The following is a 21,434-nucleotide window of genomic DNA, read 5'->3' as shown; positions in this document are numbered from 1 at the left end:
TGTGGTTGGTATGTTGCTTAAGAAGGAACAAACTTCGTAATGGTCTGTTACTGCTTTATCAGAATATTCCTTTAACAGTCTGGACTGAAGGCATGAAGATTGGAACAAATTGTAATCTCTCTTGAAACACAAGGAGGAAGAGGAGCAGTACCTGCAAATCTCACCACTATGATATGGTGACTGAGGAGGATCCTCAAAGTTCTGGTTTATTGATTTGCTATGAAACCCTCATTATGTGATCTGTATGTATCTGCAGCTCAATTAGGCACCTTCTAAAGTCATTCTGCCACAATTATAGAATATTTAAAATATTTGTTAATGGGATGTGAACATTGCAAGCTTGCCCATACCCAATTACCCTTGAGAAGGTGGTGGCGAGCTGCCTTTGTGAACCACTGCAGTTCATGTGGTGTAGGTACACATACAAGTGTTGTTGGGGAGGGAGTTCCAGGATTGATAATGAAGGAACAGTGATATATTTCCAAGACTGGATGCAGCGTGGCTTGGAGGGGATCTTGAAATGATGGTGTTCCCATGTACCCACTGCCCTTGTTCTAGATGGTAGAGGTGGTGGATTTGGAAGGTGCTGTCTGAGGAGTCTAGGTGAATTTTTGCAGTGTATCTCATAGGTGGTATACACTGCTGCCACTGCATCAGTGATTTTTTGTGGGTGGGTTGCCAATCAAGTGGGATTGGAGGAGAGGAAAGCACTTGGCTTGCACCAGACACATTGCTCAGCATTTAAGGGAGGGAGCTAACTTCACAGTGGGCATATATTTCTGGCTGTGCCCTTTACGAGGACCTTGTTTCAGCAGATGGGGAAAGGTTGGAATCAAGCCTGGAATGCAGGACTGGACTTGAAAGGTTGAAATATAAAGGTCCTGGCATGCCATTGTCTTCTGCAGGTTATTCTACAACAGTGAAAACTCTCAAGAAAATTCAGAGGCTGAAGCAATAGCATCTGGAAAGCATTTCCTCAAGGCCAGATTTGAGAATATGTGCTTGTATTTTCTGGGTTTGGCACCACTATTATTGTGTACAGACAAACACCTGTTAATGACAAACTTGTTTAACCATATTCACTGGGATAAACTGCAGGATTCTCTGACCCCCTGCCGGGTCGGAGAATCCCCGGGGGGCGGCGCGAATCCCGCCCCGACGCCGGCTGCCGTATTCTCCGGTGCCGGTTTTCGGGCGGGGACAGGATTCATATCATATGAACATATCTTTAAAAAAAGTTTTGGCCATTTATTTACCGTTGAGGTGGATAAAAGCTGAGGTGCCCATGCTCGTGGAACTGTTAACGTGCTGCAGGAATAGGAACCCAGAAGGCTGTCCGACTCTGCAACCTACTGCTCGGGAAAATGCTCATCCAGGCAAGGGAAGAAATTAGTTTTGCTTGTCGGCCAGAAGATTGCTTGTTTCTTTTAAAAAATCGGAAGGAAGGAAGGAAGGCTGAAGTGCAGTCCGGGGAACCGGGATCCAAAAATGGCAGGAAAAAGTGGTGCCATGGATGCATTTGATGAGGACTATAAGACTTCAAATGCATATGAAGAGAGGTTTCAATTGTATGTGTTTCTCAGTTTAGTAGTGTGTAAAACCTTTATGCTGCTACAGAATCTGGTCCACCCAGCAAAGCCAGGAGATATAACCTACAAGGAAGTAATGAAAATCTAGGAAGGACATTTCTCTCCCCTTCACCTTTAATTGCAGAAAGGTTTAATTTCTACCGCCATGATCAGAAAGAAAGTGAAAGCATTTTGTAAGTTGGCACGGTGGCACAGTGGTTAACACTGCTCCCTCTCAGCACCAGGAACCAGGGTTCAATTCCGGCCTTGGGGAACTGTCTGTATTGAGTTCTGCCAGTGTCTGCGAGTTTGGTACAACACTGGATGACACCCTTCGTCAGCGGCTGATTTGTGGACTCCAAAATGAAGCTATCCAGAGAAAACTGCTGACTGAAAGCACTTTATCGCTGAAACCTGCAGTGGAAATTGGAGTTGGAGTGAAGATCCATAGGATGTAGACCATTAAAAGCAAGTCTGCGAAAAGTCTACTATGTCATCGTTGTGCAGAAGTAGGACATTCAGTTGGAGAATGCTGGAGTAATGAGAATGAATGCAAAATTTGTGGCCAAAAAGGGCCGTATTGCAAAGCATGCTGGTCACGTCAAACTTCACCAGTACAAAAAAAGTACAGTCAAGTCTACGTGTTGAGATTACAAACTGAATGATAGAACTAAAGACTCACCAGAACAGCTTAAAGAGCTGAAACTAGATGTCCTATCAGCAAGAGGTGGTCAACAACCTTTTTGGGAATTCCCAAAACTTGATGATAACCAGGTCAAGAAGGAAGTGGATACGGGGGAAGCTGTTTCATTAATACCCAAGGTATCTGCCAAGATCAGTAGCTAAAACATCTCTTTTACAACCATCAAATGTTATCCTAAGGACGTGCACAGAAGAAGTCATACCACTAAAAGGATGCATTATGGCAAAACTGGAAGATTATAGTCAAAACAGCGGAGTGGCCTCTTCACGTTGCCTGAGAGAACTTTTGTGCCTTATTTGGTAGGGCACGGTTGAGCAGGCTAAAAACTCAACAGGGCCATCGAAAACCAACTGGTTGATTCAAAGAATGACCTACAACAACTTCTGGGTAAATATAATAAGGTGTTTGAAGACTCACTGGGCTCCAGATTACTCCAAAATGTCTCAAAGCAAGAATTGTCCCACACATCATCAGGCCAAAAGTCAAGAAGAACTTGAAAGACTAGTTCAAACACGAGTCATTGAACCCGTTACCACCAGTGAATGGGCTATACTGATAGTTCCTGTTTTGAGACTTGATGGTTCAGTAAGGATATGTGGAGAATTTAAATCACAATTAACCAAGTACTGTGTGCAGATCACTATCCTCTGCCAATAATTGGAGACTTATTTGCAGGACTTTCTGGAGGTCAGAAATTAAGTAAAATAGATCTTTCACCACCGTATCTACAGATTAATGTTGCAGAATCACAACCAATATCATAATGATCACAGAAGACTTTCATTTGGGATAACTTCAGCACCTGCTATTTTTTCAGAATCCATGGCTCAAATTCTAAGTGGGCTAACTGGTGGACAATGTTATCTAACTGACATTCGCATTACATGTTCAAGTGACCAAGAACAAGTAAAGAACTCAGAAGCTATCCTGGGGCAGTTACAAAATCACAGTCAAATAAGAAAAGTGTGAATTTATTAAATCGTCCATCAACTATCTAGGTTACATCATTGAAAAAGATGGCTTACATAAAGAACCAAAGAAGATGGCTGAAATTCTAGAAGTTCCACGTCCTTAAAATGTGACGCACTGAGGTCATTTTTAGGATTGCTCATTTAGAATGGTAAATTCATTCCTAACTTAGCAATGAGATTGAAGTCATTACATAGAGTCAAAGAGGCAAGACACTGGTCTGAAGAATGTGAAAATATATATTAAAATGTAAGATAAAGTTTTGAAGACGTCAGGGTTATTGGTCCACAACTGCTCGGGGCTGGTTTAGCACAGTGGGCTAAATCGCTGGCTTGTCATACAGAACAATGCCAGCTGCGCGGGTTCAATTCCTGTGCCAGCCTCTCCGAACAGGTGCCAGAATGTGGCGACTAGGGACTTTTCACAGTAACTTCATTGAAGCCTACTCGTGACAATAAGCAATTATTATTATTATTTTAAGCTGAAGTTACAGCTTGTTTGGAATACGTCACCCTATGGGGTTGGCACAGTGTCTCATACATAAGGTCCTCAGGAAAGGGACGACCAATAGCATTTGTTTCATGAACGTTTAATAGCGCAGAAACAAATTAAGCTCAGCTACAAAAAGAAACTGAGCATAATATTCGGCGTTAAGAAGGTATCACAATTACCTTTACGAACCTCATTTTACACTCTTGACAGATCACCAACCGTTTAAAAATAATTTTTATTCAAATTTTCACAAAATATCAACAAAATACAGAAAGAAAACAACCCCCCCCGCCCCGCCCCATATACATAAATAATAAATTAACAGCCTTCATCAACACAGGCAAATATATACGCCCACTCAAGAAAAACAAAGCAACCCCCCCCCCCCCCCCGGGTTGCTGCTGCTGACCATCTTCTAACGTTCTGCCAGGAAGTCTAGGAACGGTTGCCACCGCCTGAAGAACCCTTGCACCGATCCCCTTAAGGCAAATTTCACCCTCTCCAATTTAATAAACCCCGCCATATCGTTGATCCAGGATTCCACGCTTGAGGGCCTCGCATCCTTCCACTGAAGAGGAATCCTTCACCGGGCTACCAGGGACGCAAAGGCCAGAATACCGGCCTCTTTTGCCTCCTGCACTCCCGGCTCCTCTGCCACCCCAAATATTGCGAGCCCCCAGCCCGGCTTGACCCTGGAACCTACCACCCTTGACACCATCCTCGCTACATCCTTCCAAAAGTCCTCCAGTGCTGGGCACGCTCAGAACATGTGGGTGTGGTTTGCTGGGCTCCCTGAGCACCTAACACACCTGTCCTCGCACCCAAAGAACCGGCTTATCCTTGCCCCGGTCATGTGAGCCTTATGCAGCACCTTAAATTGTATGAGGCTGAGCCTCGCGCAAGAGGAGGAAGAGTTCACTCTCCCCAGGGCATCAGCCCATGTCCCCTCGTCAATCTCCTCACCCAACTCCTCCTCTCACTTACCCTTTAGCTCCTCCACCAAGGCCTCCTCCTCCTCCTGCATCACCTGATATGTTGCCGAGATCCTCCCCTCTCTAACCCACACCCCCGACAGCACCCTGTCCTGGACTCTGCGTGGCGGCAACAGTGGGAACTCCACCACCTGCCGCCGAACAAACGCCCTTACCTGCAAATATCTGAAGGTGTTCCCCGGGGGGAGCCCGAACGTCTCCTCCAGCTCACCCAGGCTCGCGAACTTCCCGTCCACAAACAGGTCCCCCATCCTTCTAGTACCTGCCCTGTGCCAGCTCAGGAACCCTCCATCCATCCTCCCCGGGACAAACCGGTGGTTCCCCCGAATCGGGGACCACACCGAGGCCCCCACCTCCCCCTCCCCCCCCCCCTGTGACGTCTCCATTGCCCCCAAATTTTGAGGGTAGCCGCCACCACCGGGCTCATGGTATACCTCATTGGAGGAAGTGGCAGCGGTGCCGTCACCAGCACCTCCAGGCTCGTGCCCACACAGGATGCCATCTCCAGCCTCTTCCATGCCGCCTCATCCCCCTCCATCACCCACTTACGCACCATCGCCACGTTGGTGGCCCAATAATACCCACAGAGGTTAGGCAGCGCCAACCCCCCCCCCCCCCCTATCCCTGCACCGCTCCAGGAACACCCTTCTCACCCTCGGGGTCTTCTGCGCCCACACAAACCCCATAACGCTCCTGTTAACCCGCCTGAAGAAGGCCTTCGGGATCAGGATTGGGAGGCATTGGAACAGGAACAAAAACCTCGGGAGCACCGTCATTTTAACAGACTGCACCCTACCCGCCAGGGAGAGTGGCAGCACGTCCCACCTCTTAAACTCCTCCTCCATCTGCTCCACCAGCCTCGTGAAGTTAAGCTTATGTAGGGCCCCCCAGCTCCTAGCCACCTGGACCCCCAAGTACCTGAAACTCCTCTCCACCCTTTTTAGCGGGAGCTCACCAATCCCCCTCTCCTGGTCCCCTGGGTGCACTACAAACAACTCGCTCTTCCCCATATTAAGCTTGTACCCGGAGAAATCTCCAAACTCCCTAAGGATCCTCATCACCTCTGGCATTCCCCCCATCGGGTCCGCCACATATAGCAGCAAATCATCCGCATAGAGCGACACCTGATGCTCCTCCACACCCCACACCAGCCCCCTCCAGTTCCTCGACTCCCTCAACGCCATGGCCAGGGGTTCAATCGCCAGCGCAAAGAGCAGGGGGGACAGGGGACACCCCTGCCTCGTCCCCCGGTGTAGCCGGAAATACTCTGGCCTCCTTCTGTTCATGGCCACACTCGCCACCGGGGCCTCATATAGCAGCCTCACCCACCTGACGAACCCCTCCCCTCCCTGAACCTTTTCAACACCTCCCATATGTACCCCCATTCCACCCTATCAAAGGCCTTCTCCGCATCCATCGCTGCCACTAACTCCGCCTCCCCTTCCATTGCCAGCATCATTATAACATTCAAGAGCCTCCGTACATTAGTATTGAGCTGCCTCCCTTTCACAAACCCCGTCTGATCCTCGTGTATGACCTGCGGCACACAGTCCTCTATCCTCATGGCCAAAATCTTTGCCAGCAACTTTGCATCTACATTTAGGAGTGAAATCGGCCTATATGACCCACACTGTAGGGAATCCTTGTCCCGCTTCAGGATCAGGGAAATCAGCGCTCTAGACATCGTCGGGGGCAGAGCCCCCCCTTCCCTTGCCTCGTTGAAGGTCCTTACCAACAGCGGGCCCAGCAGGTCCGAATACTTCTTTTAAAATTCAACCGGGAACCCATCCGGCCCTGGTGTCTTCCCGCCTGGATGTTCCCTACCCCTTTGACCAACTCCTCCAACCCAACCCCGCCACCTGCCCCTCCTCCACCCTCAGAAACCTCAGTCGGTCCAGGAAGCGACCCATCCCTCCCTCCTCCAGTGGGGGCTCAGACCAGTACAGTTCCTCGTAGAAGTCCCTGAAGACCCCAATGATACCCACAGCACTTCACACCGTGCTCCCTCCTCCATCCCTAACTCCCCCGATCTCCCTAGCTGCCTCTCGCTTCCGAAGCTGGTGCGCCAGCATCCGGCTCGCCTTTTCTCCGTATTCATATACTGCCCCCTGCGCCTTCCTCCACTGCGCCTCCACCTTCCTGGTGGTCAACAAATCAAACTCAGCCTGGAGGCTATGCTGCTCCCTGAGCAATCCCTCCTCCGGGGCCTCCGCGTACCTCCTGTCCACCCTCACCATCTCCCCCACCAACCTCTCCCTCTCTCTCCTTTCCCCCCTCTCCTTCTGTGCCCTAATGGAGATCAGCTCTCCTCTGACCACCGCCTTCAGTGCCTCCTAGACCACCTCTACTTGCACCTCCCCATGGCATTAGCCTCCAGGTACCTCTCTATACACCCCCGGACCCGCCCGCTCACCTCCTCGTCCGCCAGCAACCATACCTCTAGGAGCCACAGCGAGCACTGGTCCCTCTCCTCTCCCAACTCAAGGTCCACCCAGTGCGGAGCATGATCAGAAATGGCTATCGCCGAGTACTCCGTATCTTCCACCCTCGGAATCAGCGCCCTGTTCATGATAAAAAAGTCGATCCGGGAGTAGGCCTTGTGGACATGGGAGAAGAATGAAAATTCCCTGGCCCCCGGCCTTGCAAACCTCCATGGGTACACCCCTCCCATCTGGTCCATGAACCCACTCAGCACCTTGGCCGCCGCCGGCCTCCTGCCCGTCCTAGACCTAGATCGATCCAATGTCGGATCCAGCACCGTGCTGAAATCCCCCCACATTATCAGGCCCCCCCTGTCTCCAGGTCCGGAATCCGGCCCAACATGCGCCGCATGAACCCCGCCTCGTCCCAATACGGGGCATATACATTGACCAACACCACCCGCTCCCCCTGTAAGCTTGCCTTTACCATCACATACCTATCGCCATTGTCTGCCACAATGCTCGACGCCTCGAACAACACTCTCTTCCCCACCAAGATCGCCACCCCCCGATTTTTTACATCCAAACCCGAATGAAACACCTGCCCTACCCACCCCTTTCTCAACCTTTCCTGATCCGCCTCCCTCAGGTGCGTCTCCTGAAGCATGGCCACATCCGCCTTCAGGTGCGCGAGCACCCGGGCCCGCTTGACTGGCCCATTCAGACCCCTTACATTCCAGGCTACTCACCCCCCTCCCCCGCCGACTAGCTATAGCCCTTCCTAGGCCAGCCACGTGCCCACGCCTCCCGCACGATCCGTTCCGCACAGCGGCAGACCCCCACCCTGACCTCCTCTACCAACCCCAGCTCCCCCTTGGCCATTCTAGTAGCAAACCGGTCCCCCCCCCCCCCCAGCTGCATTGCTCCCCCAATTGCACTCCCGTAAGTCAGCTGACTCCTGCTGACCCCGGCCACTCCCGCCGCTTCATCGACCCTCCCCTCCCAGTGTGGAACTTCCTCTCCCCCCCCCCCTTTGTCCACCAGCAGGCTCTCATCCATTCCACTCTCAGCACGGGAGAAAAAGCCCGTGCTGCCCAGCTCCGGCCCCGCACCTTCAATCCTTAACGCGGGAAAAAGCCCGCGCTTTCCACTCGCCCGGCCCCGCCTCCTCTGGCGCACCTCCCTTTCCAGGCCCGGTCCCACTACCTCCAACTCAGGCCTTCCCCCCCTCCGCCCCCCCCCCCCCGGGGCCCCATCTCCCCGAACGACCATCAACCCCCAAGCAGTTTACCTACCCCCCCCCACGAGCCCACCCGGCGGACCTAATCAAAACAATGCCCAATCAACCCCCAAAAAAACAAAGAACCCCCCCTCGAAACACAACACAACAGTCCCCAATCATCCCTCCAGCACGACCCCTCATCCGAGTCCAGTTATTCGGCCCGTACAAAGGCCCACGCCTCCTCCGGGGACACAAAATAATGGTGACGGTCCGTATAGGTGATCCACAGTCGCGCCGGCTGCAGCATACCGAACTTCACCCCCTTCCTGTGCAGCAGTGCCTTCGCCCGGTTGTAACCGGCCCTCTTGTTCGCCACCTCCGCGCTCCAATCCTGGTAGATCCGGACCTCCGCGTTCTCCCACCTGCTGCTCCATGCCTTCTTGACCCACCTTAACACACACTCTCGATCAGCAAACCAGTGGAACCGCATCAGCACCGCCCGCAGCGGCTCGCTGGGCCTGGGCCTCCTCGCCAGCACTCGATCGGCCCCCTCCAGCTCCAAGGGCCCCTGAAAGGCCCCCGCTCCCATCAGTGAATTCAGCATGGTGACCACGTAGACCCCCACATCCAATCCCTCCAGCCCCTCCGGGAGACCCAGGATCCGCAGGTTTTTCCACCTCGACTGGTTCTCCATCTCCTCGAACCTCGCCTGCCATTTCTTGTGGAGTGCCTCGTGCGCCTCCACCTTCACCGCCAGGCCCGGGATCTCATCCTCGTTCTCCGAGACCTTCTGCCTGACCTCCCGGATCGCCGCCCCTTGGGCCGTCTGGGTCTCCAGCAGCTTATCGATTGAAGCCTTCATCGGCTCCAGCAGCTCTGCTTTCAGCTCCTTAAAACAGCGCTGGAGAAGCTCCTGCTGCTCTTGCGCCCACTGCCTCCACGCTGCCTGGTCTCCGCCCGCCGCCATCTTGGGCCTCCTCCCTCGCACCTTTCCTTGCTTCAATGCCACTTTTTAAATCGCCCCACTCCTGGTCCAATCCATACACTATCGGGGGAATGTTACTGTCCCCTTCCCACACCGGGAAACATTGAACACGCGTCGTTACGGGCCCTAAATAGAGTCCAACAGTCAGTTTTTAGCGGGAGCTGCTGAACGTGCGACTTAGCTCCGCATAGCCGCAACCGGAAGTCAACAGATCACCAACCCTTGACGACAATCTTTGGACCGTATAAAAGTATTCCTTCATTAGCAGCTAGTTCGTTGCAGAGATGGTCGGCACGTAATTATGATATCCAGTATCGAAGATCAGTACACAAATGCGGATGCTTTAATCAGCTTGCTGTTACAAATCAGTCAAGAACCTTTCTTTTAATAAAGTTAGAGTACCCAAGTTTTTTTTCCAATTAAGGGGCAACTTAGCATAGCCAATCCACCTACCCTGCACATCTTTTTGGGTTGTGGGGGAGAGATCCAGTCTAACAAGAACCTGAAAAAAAATTTGCAAACGCCCTATATCTCTCACACAAGGATAATGTGCCTGTGACTTCACCTCAAGTACAGAGGCATACAAGAGCCTATCCAGTGATGGGGACGGTCATGGATGTCATAATATACACCAGTATATCATGGTGCAGATACACACACTGATGGACAGACAGCAAGACCAATCAACACACACAACACCGCAGCCAATCACCAGTTAGAGCACACTCACTATATAGACAGGGGGCATCAGAGTTCCCGCTCATTCAGGATGCAGCCTCTCAGAAGGACAGAGCTTATAGCACAGATCTTCACCATGTGCTGAGTGCATAGACTGGTTAGGACAGGCATAGGTCTTTAGTTTAATCTATCATCGTGTTAACCCACAATGAATGTATGTTCAACAGTTTCTAACTTAATAAAATAGTGTTGTACTAGTTTAAGTATTGGTGGCCTGTATGTATTCCACGGATCCAGAACACCCAACACATCAATGGACATGGCCCTAAAAGGTACAACGTAAGAAGCCAGACCTCAAGCTCTATAACAAAAGAAGACTTGATCTGACAGTTCAGAGTGGATTTCTGTTCGAGGGAATCAGAGTGCTTACACATCAAGATCCTTGATCAACTATATGAAGGACATCCTGGTATAGTGGGGATGAAATAAATGGCATGCAGTTATTTTTGGTGGCCAGGATTATTTATTTTTTTAAATACATTTTATTAAAGTTTTCAAACACAATTTTTCCCCCTTACAAATCAACAAAAACGGTAACATGATAACTGATAGATAACATGGTTTAAATAAAATAGTGAACTGACAACATAACACGAAATAGTGTTCCCCTCCCGCCCCTTCACCCCCTCTAGAACAAAAACAAAGTTACCCCCCCCCCCCACTCTGGGCTGCTGCTGCTGGCTATCTATTTTCCCCCTAACGTTCCGCTAGATAGTCGAGGAACGGTTGCCACCGCCTGGAGAACCCCTGAGCCGATCCTCTCAGCGCAAACTTCATCCGTTACAGTTTTATGAACCCCGCCATGTCGTTTATCCAGGCCTCCACGCCGGGGGGTTTCACTTCCTTCCACATGAGTAAAATCCTTCGCCGGGCTACTAGGGACGCAAAGGCCACAATATCGGCCTCTTTCGCCTCCTGCACTCCCGGCTCATCCGCTACCCCAAATATGGCTAACCCCCAGCTTGGCTTGACCCGGACCTTCACCACCTTCAAGATCACTCCCGTCACTCCCCTCCAATACCCCTCCAGTGCCGGACACGACCAAAACATATGTGTGTGGTTCGCCGGGCTTCCCCCGCACCTCCCGCACTTGTCCTCCACTCCGAAGAACCTGCTCAACCTCGCTCCCGTTATGTGTGCTCTATGTATTACTTTAAATTGGACCAGCCTAAGCCTGGCACACAAGGAAGAGGAATTTACCCTACTTAGGGCATCAGCCACAAACCCTCCTCAATCTCCTCCCCGAGCTCTTCTTCCCATTTTCCTTTCAGTTCTTCTACCAGCTCCTCCCCCTCTTCTCTCATCTCCCGGTATACTTCGGACACTTTGCCCTCCCCGACCCATCCCCCCGAAAGCACTCTATCCTGGATCCCTTGTGTCGGGAGCAGCGGAAATTCCCTCACCTGTTGTCTCGTGCACCTGCATATACCTAAAGATATTCCCCAGAGGCAGCTCATACTTTTCCTCTAGCCCTCCCAAGCTCGCAAACGTCCCATCTATAAATAAGTCTCCCACTCTCCTAATTCCTGCCCGGTGCCAGCTCTGGAACCCTCCGTCCAACCTCCCTGGGGCAAACCTATGGTTGTTCCTGATCGGGGACCACACCGAGGCTCCCAGCACACCCCTCTGTCGCCTCCATTGCCCACAGACACTTAATGTTGCCGCCACCACTGGGTTTGTGGTAAACCTTTTCGGGGAGAGCGGACGTGGCGACATCACCAGCGCTTTTAAGCTCGTTCCTTTACAGGACACCATCTCCAGCCTTTTCCACGCCGCCCCCTCTCCCTCTATCATCCACTTACGGATCATCGCCACATTAGCGGCCCAGTAATAGTCGCCCAAATTCGGCAACGCCAGTCCCCCTCTGTCCCTGCTACGTTGCAGGAACCCCCTCCTTACCCTCAGGGCCTTCCCTGCCCACACGAAGCTCATGATGCTCCTATCTATTTTCTTGAAAAAGGCCTTAGTGATCAATATAGGGAGACATTGAAACACAAATAGGAACCTCGGGAGGACCATCATCTTAATCGCCTGCACTCTGCCCGCCAGTGACAGTGGCTGCATATCCCACCTTTTGAAATCCTCTTCCATTTGCTCCACCAGCCGAGTCAGATTGAGTCTGTGTAAGGGTCCCCAGCTCCTGGCTATCTGAATCCCCAGGTATCGGAAGTTTCTTTCCACTCTCCTTAGCGGCAGGCCATCTATCCCTCTACTCTGGTCTCCAGGGTGTATCACGAAAAGCTCACTCTTTCCCATGTTAAGCCTATATCCCGGGAAATCTCCAAACTCCCTCAATATCTGCATAACCTCTGTCATCCCCCACTGGATCCGCCACATACAGCAGTAGGTCATCTGCGTAGAGTGACACTCGGTGTTCCTCTCCCCCTCTAACCACCCCTCTCCATTTCCTGGAGTCCCTCAGCGCTATGGCCAGTGGTTCAATTGCCAGCGCGAACAGTAATGGGGCCAGCGGGCATCCCTGTCTTGTTCCCCTATGTAGTCGAAAATACTCCGATCTTTGCCGATTTGTGACTACACTTGCCATTGGGGCCCCATAGAGGAGTTTAACCCAGCTGACAAACCCCTCCCCGAACCTCCTCAGCACCTCCCATAGATACTCCCACTCTACCCTATCAAACGCCTTCTCTGCATCCATCGCCGCCACTATCTCTGCCTCCCACTCTGATGGGGGCATCATTATCACCCCCAATAGCCGTCGCACGTTATCCTAGTTCCAGATCCACCCAATGTGGGGCATGGTCTGAAACAGCTATGGCCGAGTACTCCGTTCCTTCCCCCCTCGAAATCAGTGACCTTCCCAGAATGAAGAAATCTATCCGGGAGTATACCTTATGGACATGGGAGAAAAAGGAGAACTCTTTGGCCAGTGGCCTGGCAAATCTCCACGGATCCACTCCCCCCATTTGGTCCATAGACCCCCTAAGCACCTTGGCCGCTGCCAGCCTTCTTCCGGTCCTGGATCTAGATCTATCTAACCCTGGGTCTAGCACGGTGTTGAAGTCCCCCCCCCCCCCCCCCCCCCCCCCCCCATTACCAGGTTTCCTACCTCCAGGTCCGGGATACGTCCCAGCATCCGCTTCATAAATCCCGCATCATCCCAGTTCGGGGCATATATGTTGACCAGCACGACCTCCATTCCCTGCAGTCTGCCACTCACCATCACATATCTGCCCCCGCTGTCCGTTACAATGTTCCTAGCCTCGAACGACACCCGTTTCCCCACCAATATGGCCACCCCTCTATTCTTTGCGTCCAGCCCTGAGTGGAACACCTGTCCCAACCATCCTTTCCTCAACCTAACCTGGTCCGCCACCTTCAGATGCGTCTCTTGAAGCATGGCCACGTCTGCCTTCAGTCCTTTTAAGTGCGCGAACACTTGGGCCCTCTTAATCAGCCCATTTAGGCCTCTCACGTTCCACGTGATCAGCCGGACTGGGGGGCTGCCCGCCCCCCTCCCCTGTTGACTAACCATCACCCTCTCTGCACCAGTCCCGGTCCCGCGCACCCACCCGTCCCCCAGGCGGCGCATTCCTGCCTCGACCACCTTTTCTCTTACCAGCTCCCTTTCGATCTCAGCAGCAGCAACCCAGTTGTCCACCCCCCCCTCCCTCCGCTAGATCCCCATCTAGCATGGTTACTCCCCCCATATTGCTTCCGAAAGTCAGCTGACTTCAACTGACCCCGGCTTCTCCCGCTCTCTCCTTGACCCCCCCGTGTGAGGAACTCCCATCCTCCTTGTGCCTATCTTCCCGCCATCATCTCTCTGGCGCGGGAAAAGAAAAAGAAACCCCGCGCTTTCTAGAACCATCCCGCCCCCCATCGCGCAGCTCCCCCTACAGCCCCGTTCCCATTCCCCATCCCCCGCCTGTGTCTCTTTTTCCCCCCCACCGGCGCCCACATTTCTCAGTGTCCCCCCCTCCCCAATTTACACCTCTATACATCAGCATTCTCGTTTCCCCTCCAACATCAGTCCCTCAGTTCTGGTCCAGTTTCGCTTTTTGAATGAAGGTCGATGCTTCTTCCGACGTTTCAAAATAGTAATGTCTATCCTGGTGCGTGACCCATAATCGCGCCGGCTGCAACATCCCGAACTTTACTTTCTTCTTATGCAGCACCTCCTTGACTCGATTGAAACTCATCCTCCTTCTCGCCACCTCCGCACTCCAGTCATGATACACTCGTATCACCGCATTCTCCCATCTGCTACTTCGTAACTTCTTGGCCCATCTCAGAACAACCTCTCTGTCATTGAAGCGGTGAAATCGCACGACCATCGCCCTAGGTGGTTCTCCAGCCTTTGGTCTCCTCGCAGGGACCCGGTGGGCCCCTTCCATTTCCAAGGGGCCCGAGGGGGCCTCAGCTCCCATTAGCGAACGTAGCATCATGCTCGCATAAGCCCCGCCGTCAGCTCCTTCCACTCCCTCGGGGAGACCCAGGATCCGGAGGTTCTTTCTCCTTGATCTATTTTCCAGGACTTCAATTCTTTCGATGCACTTCTTATGAAGCGCCTCGTGCGTCTGCATTTTGACCGCTAGGCCCAGGATCTCGTCCTCGTTGTCAGTTACCTTCTGCTCTACCACACGGAGCTCTATCTCCTAGGCCTTTTGTGTCTCTTTAAACCCCTCGATTGCCTGTAGCATCGGGGCCTGCACCTCCTTTTTTAGCAGCTCCATACACCGTCTTAAAAATTCATCCTGGTCCGGTTCCCATGTCGCCTGAGCTCCCTCCGATGCCATCTTGTTCCTTTCTTTCCTTTGCCGCTGCCCTCGAAGATCCTCCGTGATCTGGCCGCCGCCGCCGATCTTTTTCTTTCCCACTGGGGGGGGACTCCCTGTTGCTTCACCCCACACCGGGTTTCGTTGCAGAAAATTTCCTGTTGGGGCTCTTAAAAGAGCCCGAAGGTCCGTCAAAGCTGGAGCTGCCGAAACGTGCGGCTTAGCTGGTCATCGCCGCAACCAGAAGTCGGTGGCCAGGATTATTGAGGGACACATGTTCCTAATGATTGCCGATGCAGACTAAAAATGGCCAGGCGACACAACCATGAAATGCAAGACAACTGAACAAACCACTGATAGATTGGATGAAGTAGTCACAAGGTTTGGAAGGCCGGAGCAGATCGTAAGTGATTATGGAACCCAATTTACGTCAAAAGAGTTTGAAGATTACTTAAAGGGAATTGGTATACAACATATTGAATCGGCTCTGTACCATCCTGCAACAAATGGATTGGCCAAACGATTGTTCAGTCACTCATGCAGTTAAGGCATCACGAGATCAAGGCACCTTATCAAGACGTATTAATAACGTTCTGATATGCAGAACTCACCAGCAATGCTACTCTTCAAGAGGAAACCAAGCACACAATTCAACCCCTTGACACCACCTGATACTTCAGAGACTGTCAAACGATTGCTGGGAGAGAGCAAAACTCAGGAGCTATACGACGAGTGAAAAATAAGTACTAGCCATCTTGCTAGAAAAGATAGGTCAAATACCATACAGCATACAGATGAGAGAGTTCGGCGAGGTCATATAGACCAACTACTAGCTTCACAGTAAAATCGCTGAGACGTCACCAGATGTATTCACATTAGAATATATGGACAGTAATACGTCAGAACCGAGACCTACTACAGAGGAAATTTTCAAGATCTGTCCCTGCAGAACCTTCACGAATGGAGACAGACACAGAGGTAGTTTCTCAAAAGGTACCACTCCCGAGAGAAAAGGAAGGCGTTTCCAAGGTTTTGAGGAGCCACATTCCATAATGTTGAGTACTACCTAAGAGAAAGACGTCCTCCTAAGAGTATATTAATGAGTGTACATATGTATCAACAATACAATGGTGTAAAGTAATGGATATTGACGTGGGTCTGTTAAAGTATTAAAAGAAACGTTGTTTGCACTAAAGAAGTAAAGGGGAGGGTTGTTATGTGTTCAAGTAACACTGCCTGCTGGTGGAACGTCACATGATGTGTAATGATGTCACCATCTTGTACTGTAAGGGCAACATCTCCAAATAAACGCTGCACTCTGTGGCACCTCTACTTTTCTCTTTGGAGCTAACTGGGGAAATATAACAGGGAAAAGCAGCAATCAATGAAGAAAATGGAAGGCAGAACTACATGTTCAAATCTGTAGGCCCAACCATCTTCTACTGCTTCATCAATGACCTTCCTTCCATCATAAGGTCAGAAGTGGGGCTGTTTGCTGATGGCTGCATAATGTTCAGCACCATTTGCGACTCCGCGGATACTGAAGTAGCCCATGTTCGAATGCAGCAAGACCTGGACAATATCCAGGCTTTGACTGACATGCGGCAAGTAACATTCACACACAAAAGAGACAGGCAATGACCAACTTCAACAAAAGAGGATCGAACCAACACCCCTTGTTATTCAATGGCATTACCATGTCAGAAACCCCCCACTATCAACGTTCTGGGGGTTACCGTTGACCAGAAACTAAACTGGACAAGCCATATGAAAACTGTGGCTACAAGACCAGGTCTGAAGCTAAGAATCCTGTGTCGAGTTACTCACCTCCTGACTCCCCAGAGCCTGCCCCCCTTCTACAAGACCCAAGTCAGGAGTGTGATGGAATACTCTCCACTTACCTAGATGAGAGCAGCTCCAACAACACTCAAGAAGCTCAACATCATCCAGGGCAAAGCAGCCCGCTTGATTGCTACCCATTCCACAAACATTCACCCCTTCCAGCACTGACAAACAATGACAGCGTGTGTACCATCTTCATGATGCACTGCAGGAACTCACCAAGGCTCCTTTAGACAGCATCTTCCGTACCCACGACCACTACCATCCAGAAGGGCAGCAAATATCTGGGAACACCGCTATTACTGTGAGTAGCTAGTTTCCATTGTGGGTTTAATCAAAGGAATTTCAAATTAGAAGCATCACTCTGTCCAGGGCAGTCAGAAAGTTTAATAAGCAAAGTGAAGACTGGGCAGAATACATGGAGAGGCTGAAGTGCTTCTTTTGAACAAATGAAATAGAAGGTGCAGCAAAGTAGCATTTGATTCTCCTGAGCATGAATGGGATGAAGACTTATAAATTGGTGAGAAATCTGGCCACACCACAGAAGCCCAGGAAGATTTCATTTGAAGACTTAGTCGGTCATGCCCAGAATTACCATAATCCCAACTCTTGGTAATTGTTCAAAGATTCAAATTTCATAGCCACATTCGAAAAGCAGGTCAATCAGTTGCTGACTTTGTGGCAGAGTTACGGCAGCTTTCAGAGCACTGTGATTTTGGAGCACTTTTAGAAGCTCTGCTTAGAGATCGGCTCGTCTGCCGCATTAACAAAGACAGCATTCAGCGTTAGTTATTGAGTGAAGCCACACTTACCTTTAAGGAGGCTCCTGACATTTCTCGGGGCTTGGCAATGGTTGTCAGCAAATATCGACATATCCAGCAGGCTAATGGTGGCGCCCAGGCAGAGGTGCTGCACCAAGTATAGAAAGAAGCTGCAAGCAGAAAGGTGAAAGCAGTGGAGTGGCCACACTATGCAAATCAGTGCAAGTTTCTGGATGCTGTTTGTCACCGATGCAACAAGAAGGGGCATGAAATGCAGAGGTACGAAAGGAGAGGCGAAAGCTGAGCAAGAAAGTTTAAATTTGAGGAAGCCTCCAGCAGCTACGCGCCATGTAGAAAGCTCATAGGATGCAGAGGAGCATTCTTACAACATGTTTAATGTCAATGAGGCATGAGCAGAGCCTATTTATACTAGAGTGGTGGTGGATGGGAAGCAAATCAAGATGGAGGTGGACACGGGAGCCTCCGCATCATAATTAGTAAAGAAACCTACAGAAGCGCTTCGTAAAGCCGATAAACGAGGTACACGCCAGACATTTGCTCTCGACCTGCCGCCAGCGCTCCGGGGCAACGCTAGATGAATACTTGGAGAGACTTACTGCGCTCACCAGGAACTGAGGCCTATCATGATATCCACATCAGCATATCATGGTGCAATCACACACACACTGATGGACAGGCAGTTGGACCAACCAGCACACACATAACATCGCAGCCAATCACCAGTGAGAGCACACGCACTATAAAAGAGGGAACACCACAGTTCCCGCTCTTTCTACCAGGAGATAGCTCAGAGCACAAGCTCACAGCGCGCCACTCAGGCATAGACCATGTGCTGAGTCCCTCACTAAGATAGTGATCGGGCTGGGTCCACAGGTTAGCTGGTGAAGCACGTACCCAAGCCAGTAGTTAGTTGTTACCGTTGTTTAGACAATAAAAGAAAGTTGTACCTTCTACAGCCGTGTTGGATCATTTGTGCATCAGAACACCCAACACGACATAGTACCAGTAGTGGACGCTAACCAGCGACTGTGAGACCTACCTGCACCCTTTCAGAAATCCGCCATCCTGCTCCATGGAAAACAACAGCCCGCCGCAGCCGCTCTGATTCGCTGGAAATCTTGGCGTAAACTGGAAGCTGTTTAAACAGCGCTTCCAGCTCTTCCTAGAAGCCACAGACAGGGAGAATGCATCGGACACCAGGAAGATCGCCCTCCTCCTCTCCACGGCGTGGCAACAGGCTATCCACATCTATAACTCCCTGGCATTCGCGGAAGGCGAGGACAAAACAAAATATAAGACGGTGCTTCTGAAGTTCGAGGAACACTTCAGCGTGGAAGTCAATGAGAGCTTCGAGAGGTACCTATTCCAGCAGCGACTGCAGGGTAAGGATGAGCCTTTTCAATCTTATTTGACACATCTCCGTATCCTCACGCAGTCCTGCGACTATGAGGCCACCTCCGACTCCATGATACGGGATCAGAGAGTTTTTGGGGTCATCTCGGACACCCTACGACAGCAGCTCCTTAAAATAAAGCACCTCACCCTAGCAACTGCCATCGAGACCTGCGTCCTCCATGAGAATGCGACCAGCCGGTACTCCCAAGTCCATCCAGACACAGTAAGACGCTGCTCCCTGCGCACCTACCTCACCTCCCAAACTATCGCCATAGGATCTGGGTGTCATTTGGTCCAAATCACGGGGTATTGTGTTGCGAACCTCGCTATTCAAGGCGGCAAATACGCCCGTTTTAAACTTTATGTCCTCCCTCACCTCTGCGCCCCCCTGCTGCTCGGTCTGGACTTTCAGTGCAGCCACCAAAGCCTGACACTGAAGTCCAGCGGACCCCTGCCCCCGCTCACGGTATGCAGCCTGGCGACACTCAAAGTTGCACCACCCCCCCTCTTCGCAAACCTCATGCCCGACTGTAAGCCCGTTGCCACCAGGAGTCGGCGGTACAGTGCCCAAGACATGACTTTCATCAAGTCAGAGGTTCAGCGGCTACTAAAAGAAGGGGTCATAGAGGCTAGCAACAGCCCTTAGAGGGCACAAGTACTGGTAGTCCGCTCCGGAGAACAACAACGTATGGTGGTGGACTATAGTCAGACCATAAACCGCTTTGCGCAACTCGATGCGTACCCACTTCCCCGCATAGCAGAAATGGTGAACCAAATCGGCCAGTATCGAATATTCTCCACAGTCGAGCTCAAATCTGCCTATCATCAACTCCCTATCCGTCCAGAGGACCGCTCCTATATGGCCTTCGAAGCAGCCGGTCGGCTCTTCCACTTCCTCAGGGTCCCTTTGGGTGTCACAAATGGAGTCTCCGTTTTCCAAAGGGCGATGGATCAAATGGTGGAGCAGTACGGCTTACGGGCTACATACCCATACTTGTTCAACGCCACCATCTGCGGCCATGACCAGCAGGACCACAACGCAAACCTGAGGAAGTTCCTCCAGACCGCCCGGGCCCTCAATCTGACATACAATAAAGAGAAATGCGTGTTCCACACAACCCGGCTAGCCATCCTCGGCTACGTCGTGGAAAATGACTTCCCCTCCCCCATAGCCTCAGGCACTCAAACGGTGCTTGGGGCTCTTTTCCTATTACGCCCAGTGGGTCCCCAGATATGCGGACAAAGCCCGACCACTCATTAAGACCACGGTTTTTCCCCTGACGGCTGAGGCTCAGTCGGCCTTCAGTCGGATCAAGGCCAAGATCATCAAGGCCGCCATGCACGCGGTGGACAAAACCATTCCCTTCCAGGTAGAAAGCGACGCATCAGACGTCACCCTGGCTGCTACCCTCAACCAGGCAGGCAGACCAGTAGCGTTCTTCTACCGAACCCTCACCACCTCGGAAATTCGACACTCTGCAGTCAAGAAGGAGGCACAAGCCATAGTGGAGGCCGTGCGGCACTGAATGCACTACCCAACCGGTAGGAGGTTCGCCCTCGTCACCGACCAACGGCCGGTCGCCTTTATGTTCGATAACGCACAACGGGGCAAAATAAAGAATGACAAAATTCTGAGGTGGAAGATTGAACTCTCCACCTACACGTATGATATTACATATCGTCCGGGGAAGCTCAACGAGTCCCCAGATGGCCTGTCCCGCGGCACGTGCGCCAATGCGCAAAATGACCGCCCGAGGGCCATCCACGATGACCTCTGCCACCCGGGGGTCACCCGGCTTGCCCATTTCATCAAGTCCCGCAACCTACCTTACTCCACCGAGGAGGTCAAGGCCATGACCAAGGCTTGCCAGATCTGTGCGGAGTGCAAACCACACTTATATCGACCAGACAAGGCCCACCTGGTAAAGGCCTCTGGGCCCTTTGAGCGACTAAGCGTGGACTTCAAAGGGCCCCTCCCGTCCACCAACCGCAACACCTACTTCCTCACTGTCATCGACGAATTCTCCCCCTTCCCCTTCGCTGTCCCCTGCCCTGATATGACCTCGGCCTCCGTAATCAAGGCACTGCACAGCATCTTCACGCTGTTTGGTTTCCCTCGCTTATATCCACAGCGACCGGGGTACATCGTTCATGAGCGATGAGCTGCGTCGATATCTGCTCAATGAGCAGAACGACCAGCTATAACCCGCGGGGAAACGGGCAGGTGGAGAGGAAGAACGCGACAGTTTGGAAGGCTGTCCTTCTAGCTCTACGGTCAAGAAGTCTCCCAATCGCCAAGAGGTCCTACCCATGCCCTACACTCCATTAGGTCGCTCCTTTGTACGGCCACGAACGAGACCCCTCACAACCGTTTGTTTGTCTTCCCCAGGAAGTCCACCTCTGGGGTCTCGTTCCACGTTGGCTGATGACTCCGGAACCAGTTCTACTCCGGAGGCACGTGAGGAGCCATAAGACAGATCCGCTGGTCGAGAGGGTCCAACTACTACACGCAAACCCTCAATACGCCTACGTCAAGCACCCCGACGGCAGGCAGGACACCGTTTCCCTGCGAGAACTGGCACCCGCTGGC

General features: G+C 51.7%; 1 protein-coding gene across 1 annotated transcript in view; it reads right to left on the bottom strand.

Moving 5' to 3' along the window:
• LOC140421016 (short coiled-coil protein B-like) overlaps nucleotides 1-21,434 on the bottom strand; it is a 96,183-nt gene that overhangs the window by 22,055 nt on the left and 52,694 nt on the right. The window lies entirely within an intron of this gene.

The sequence above is a fragment of the Scyliorhinus torazame genome, chromosome 5 (genome assembly GCF_047496885.1).
Source record: "Scyliorhinus torazame isolate Kashiwa2021f chromosome 5, sScyTor2.1, whole genome shotgun sequence".
Taxonomy (NCBI): Eukaryota; Metazoa; Chordata; class Chondrichthyes; order Carcharhiniformes; family Scyliorhinidae; genus Scyliorhinus; species Scyliorhinus torazame.
Note: the sequence above shows the minus strand (reverse complement) of the source record. Positions and strands in the feature narration are given on the sequence as shown.